Source organism: Trachemys scripta, chromosome 2, assembly GCF_013100865.1.
Source record: "Trachemys scripta elegans isolate TJP31775 chromosome 2, CAS_Tse_1.0, whole genome shotgun sequence".
NCBI classification, from domain to species: domain Eukaryota; kingdom Metazoa; phylum Chordata; order Testudines; family Emydidae; genus Trachemys; species Trachemys scripta.
Genome location: NC_048299.1, coordinates 160,201,165 through 160,207,164, shown reverse-complemented (window position 1 = coordinate 160,207,164; position 6,000 = coordinate 160,201,165).

Genomic DNA, 6,000 nt, shown 5'->3' with positions numbered 1-6,000 from the left:
GTTTGAGAGCCTGGGAGGGAGGGCGAGCAGCAGCGCGCGTACGGCAGCAGCAGAGGTGAGTTAGGGTGGCCGGGGCACATTTTTAGGGGCGGCATGGCCCACGCCAGAATGCCGCCCCTAAAAATGTGCCGCCCCAAGCACCAGCTTGTTTTGCTGGTGCCTAGAGCCGGCCCTGGTTATTAATGAAGTATAAGTTTAAAAAATGTATCTACCCCGATCCTAATCAGCAAAGAAGCTAACTGACTTCTTGGAAATTCTTCCAGTGTAACAGGAATCTCTGCAAAGACATATTGCTGGAGTAGCCAGTACGTAGCACCCAGTGTATGGCACATGGAGGGGGGAAAAGGGATGAGTGGATGGAGTGCAAAAAATGGGAGGACACTGGTCAGGGCATTAGCCTAGGCCAGGATTTAGGAGACCTCAAGTACTTGTTCTGCCACAAACTTCCTGTGGGACTTTGGCCCAGATCCTCACAGGTGTTTAGGTGCTTAAATCAATGGGCGTTAATTACCTAAATACCTTTGAGGATCAAGACCTCGGTGCCTGAGTTCCCCATATGTAAAATGGGCATCCTAGCACTTTCCTACCTCCCTCACTTTTTTTGAGGATAAACACAATTAAAGATTGTGAGGCACTTGGAGGATAGGGTAATGGGGGCCATATATGTACCTAAGATCTAGCACTGTTGCACTGTTGCAAAGCAGTCATAGTGCACATATATGGACTAGAGTCTGAGCTGGTGCAAATATGCCACAATCTAGCCTGATATTTTTAATGAGCCCTTTTTAAATTATAAGAGTTTCAAAGGAAATTGAATTGGCCAGTTGCAAAACTGTTTTGTGCTTCCCCAATGAGAGAACAGAGTTGACTTAAAAAGCAACAAAAATAACAAATGACGTGAATGATGGTTAGCTAAGGCTACTGCTGTTTACACACACTTACTGTTTTCTTTTCTCATGGTTTTATTCTGTGTCGAAATATGTGTTTACATGACAAATTAGAGTGGTGCACAACAAGCTGTTATAGCCTGGTGGGTAAATGATTAGCATTTCAAATATATTTATAAATTAATTTATAAATACTTACTTACTCCATAGATTATAATGCTTTTATTCGAGTTTAGCTGTTATCCTATCCCATTTTTGTAACATTTATTAATTCCTTTTATTCCTGATTCAGAAGTATAACATGCCAATTAAAAACAAATTAAAATGTCTATTTTTGCCAAGCCATTGCATGCGATCGAGTAGCTAAAACATTCTGTAAAAAAAATCTATGATTAGGTATAGTGTAATATGTGGGTTTATGATTACATATTGCTGCAATCGACCAGAATGTTTAGCACATTCTGGGCTAGATTCGCTACCCTCACTGATGACAGGTTGTGTGTTCAAATTACACCTTGTTGTGCCAACAGAGCGAGCTGTACCAGGTGCTTCCAACACAGACTTCCAGAGCTTTCTGTCAGGGGAGGGCTATAATGTGTAGTTGGGATTCTGTGGAACTCCTGGCTGAGGGTCATAACAGTGGTACTCCTGGGTGCTCTGGCAAGCTACTGTCCTCTCCAGCCCCATCTGCTTTCTCAGGTGTCCCATCCAGCTGAGGGCCTCATGCCATAGTGAAGGGTTTGGGCTCCTTAAGGTGCTGAAACCCAGCTCCAGGCAGACCATCCCTGTATTGGGTTTCTGCCTCCAGAAAAATTTGGAGGAAGACTAGGTGAGTGAGGGTGAATAGAGCACTGTGCTATATATAGATTCTCTGGTTTGCCCAAAGTGTACTCAGTGCAGGACCAGAGGGTGGAGGAACAAATGTGGCTTTGTATTCTGCTGACCCTGCCTCTGGGTAGGAGTTAGCCTAGCCCCTAGCATAAATTAGAGCAATTTATAGACCATTTTGCCACCAGGGATTGCCAATCTTTAGGCACCCCTTTGTCCCCAGAGGAGTGTGCTCTCCACGGATCTTATGAAGCTTAGAGCTGTTATGCCACCCAGGGACCCTTTACATATGTCCCTAAAAGTAGAAGAGAAAATAATTGAAGTAGCTCCGGTAACATGGTGTGGTAATTATTGGTAAATGCAACTTTTCAATGTCAGCAACTGTGTATACCATGCAAAGGAATATACTGTATTATAAGACTCATATTGGAAAAGGTTGAGTGTATACACTTGCAGAACAGGTATAGTTTTCAACAGTAATATTCTCCAGGGAAAGAAAGCAACATGCTTTTTAGGCAAACCTTTCCGATAGCCATTACTGTAATAAACAACAAAGCTGATGTGAAACCTCTATGCCTGTGACCGTAGCTCTCATAGGTTCCTCTCATAACCTCACATGCCCCAGCTAAGCTGTATTCTCTGCTCAGACATGCCACAGGATAGCAACCAAGTGGAAATGTGCATTGTTATGACAATACAGGAATATGAAATCATGTTGGCTGCCAGAAGTGGTGGGCAACCCTGTGACCTAAATCAACTCAACCAGAAATCCATTAAATGATTTAATTTTTGTCCATCCAGCTATTGATTGTACTTATAGTGCAGGAGCAGCAGTGGCAGCAGCAATGCTGAAAGCCTGAGTGGAATTATTAAAAGAAGCTGCTCTGCAAAGTGAATGGATGTCTGCTATGAAGGACCTAAAACAATAAATTTTTGCGAAGGGCTGATTCAGTCTTTGTGCACTGAGTAACGGATTTGCCAAAGATTTTTAATGTCAAAACATCGGATGGTGCAGTTGTCTCAAAATAAGCATGCATTGTAATGCTTTCAGGAGCAAAGAAATGCTTTCAGGTGTTTCATAAGACGATGTATGATATGGAGAAAGGGAATAACACACAGTTCTACCTAAAGGGGAATGCTAACATGTTCCTAGTGGAAGGATGATACAGGCATTGTGGGTTTGAAGTGCCACAGAACCCACTTACATGGCCAATTCCTCTCCCCAACTTACGGCCCAAGGAAATGGTACATGGGCATTGTAGCCACTGTGGCTGCTGCATGCATGCACTCACCTCTTTTCAAGCAGGTTGGGGTGAGGGCGGTGGAGCTAGAAAATGAATATATGTAATTGAGGATACACTGACTTGTCTCCCAGTCTTTCTTGTGCATTAAGGTACAGGAAGGTTAGTTTGATCACAGCCAGGGTTGCCTGTGGCATCTTCTTGTCATTACGGCCCCTGATGTAATGGTTCACTTGCTTATAACTAAGGGCCAGATGGTGGCCTGGCCTGCACAGCTGTGTAGGAGAGTAAGAGATACACCCCTGCATGGCTTCGCCAGACCTTGGATCCAGGCACGTAGGAGTAAGTGCATGCTGCCTGCCTTCTACTTCCCTGCCTGAAAAGGTAGGTGGAAAGGGGCAGTGAATGGGCGGAACCTTGCATCTGCCCACGGTCACTGTGTTGGCATGGGGGCAGGGGGTACAGGCAGGCAATTGGAATCCACTACCAGTAAGGGCCAGTAGCGCATTACCCTTGGAGAAAGGGGCAAGCAGGGTAAGAGTCATGCCTTTTTAAGGCATCATTTCTTCCCTGTGCTACTTCTGGAGCAATGCAGTTATGCACTGCCTCACACACAGGGCAGATTGTGCATTTACAATCTAGCCCTAAAACTGTAAATTGTGTGTGTGATATTGTAGAAAGCATAACAGATGCTGCAGAGCTAGACTACTATTAGATTGCAAGAGCTCAGCCACCTAGGAGACATAAGGAAATGGCTTCCAGAAACATTGAAATATACACTTGCTGAAAGAAAAAAATGAAATCTAATTTACAGTTTCTCTTAGGATGGTAAAACAAGGGAATAAAAACAAACAATCAAATTACTTTATAATGACCCTTTAATACTTTGGATAATGCACTGGAAACAGTAATTGCAGTGAAATTATTTGTCTTCATCAGTAATGAAGGTCAATGTGGGGGTTGTAATAAATGGCTATGGACAGAGGGTGAGTGCAGGAAGTTGGGGTGGAGAAATCTGAAAAGGCTGGGAGCAGAAGACTGAGTGGTGTGTGTGTGTGTTTACTGAAGAGGGGAATTGGCTGTGTAAGTGGGTTCAGCGGCACCTCAAACCCTAGTACTGTACTAACACACAATACTGCCTAAAAGGGGAGTGCTAATATATTCTTACTAGGATGAAAGAGGGCTGGAGGGAAGAGGGACAGTAGAGTGTTGTCCCTCTTGATGAAGAAAAGACAGGATTCAGGTATAGGAAACCTAAAGGAGATTCTTGGCTGAGCATACTGGGCACTCACAGATACCAAGCACTCCCTGGTCCTTAGCTCACAAATTGAGGAACATAGCTGTTACCACACAGTGTGTGCCTAAATTCTGGTCTAGATAAAACCTTTGTGGAATGGATTGCTGAGGGGTGGGGCAGGGAAAGGAGTGCACAGAGTTCGACTTGGGGCAGGGTAAAGGGCTAGGGGCAGATTCAGGGAGGATGAGATTGTATTTGTGATTCAACAGGCAACTCCTAAAAGTTTTGATTGGGTCTTAGGGGGTCAGTCTTTAAAGGACTCTTCAAATAGTAGTGAACAAAGTACAGTAGAACCTCAGAGTTGCAAACACCTCAGGAATGGAGGTTGTTCATAACTATGACATGTTTATAATTCTGAACAAAACTTTATGGTTGTTCTTTCAAAAGTTTACAGCATTGACTTAATACAGCTTTGAAACTTTACTATGCAGAAGAAAAAATGCTGCTTTTAACCATCTTAATTGAAATGGAAGTCACACAGAAACAGTTTCCTTATCTTGTCAAATCTTTTTTTAATTTTCCCTTTATTTTTGAAGTCGTTGACCTTTAACACAATAGTATGCTGTATTTGCTTTTTTTGTTTGTTTATCTCTGCTGCTGCCTGACTGCATATATGCGGTTCCAAATGAGTTGACTGGTCAGTTCCTAACTCTAGTGTTCCTAACTCTGAGGTTCTAGTGTACAGTACTGCTTGCTCACTCATTTCTTATGTGGTCCAAGAGGTGTAAGGACCATAATCGCCTGCTTCACTGTGTGGTTCTTAGCTCACACTGGTTTCAAAGGCTGTCTCTAATAGCCTTGGGATACAGGAAATGCTTGCAGAACACAGGAAGTGCAGATCCTGCTCCTCTTTCTCCCCCTCCCTTACACAGATTATGCTGCATGAAGAGTCTCCCACAGCCCTTGCTTAACTTGCAGGTGAATGAAATTCCATGTCTAGCAAAGGAGAATGAAAATCCTATAGAGTTACAGCACATCGCAGTGTGCAAATCACAGTTCCAGTGCTAGTGACTGGCTGTTATATTGCAAAGTTGTTTTGCAAAAGGGATGAAGGATTTTTCTCGGTAATTAGCACTCTGATTTGCTGTGTAAAATGCTGCTATGCAGTTAGTGTTATTTTTATTTCTCTGTTTTGGAAACAAAGTTTTACAATGTTACAAACAGAAAGAAAACACATGTCCCAACCCAAGTTATTGCAGAGTTTGCCTGGCAACATTTTTGCCAAATTTCCTCCATTTTATGATTGATTAGCAAAATAAATTAAAATTAAAGGACTGTGATTAATTTAATAAAAGTATGCAGATGTAAGCAGGGTCTGCATGAATGCTTCCCTGACAGCTAGCTGGGTGGGGGAGAGACTTGGGTGTGTTTATGTAAATACAGTTTGCTCCTACTCTGCTGACATATTTAGCAGAACAGAGTTAAAATTTGTATTAAAGTTAATGTTTAAAATTAAATATACACAAGTTAAGAGGGAAGGTACTATACATCTGGGGTCAGGCTTGAGTTATGAGGGATTACAGGTATTGGTTACAAGGATGAAGAGATACATACATATCACATAGCCAGCATAGACCCAGATTGGGGTGCAGAGTTTTTAAGGCATCAGTAAATAAGTTACTACTGTGTCAAAGTGATCAACTTGGCTGGTGTTGGGTACAAATCACTAAAGGCAGGGGTAGTGAAATATGGTTACTAATGTTGTAATTATTGTGGGAATACAGAAAAACAGGACTGTGCTTAACCT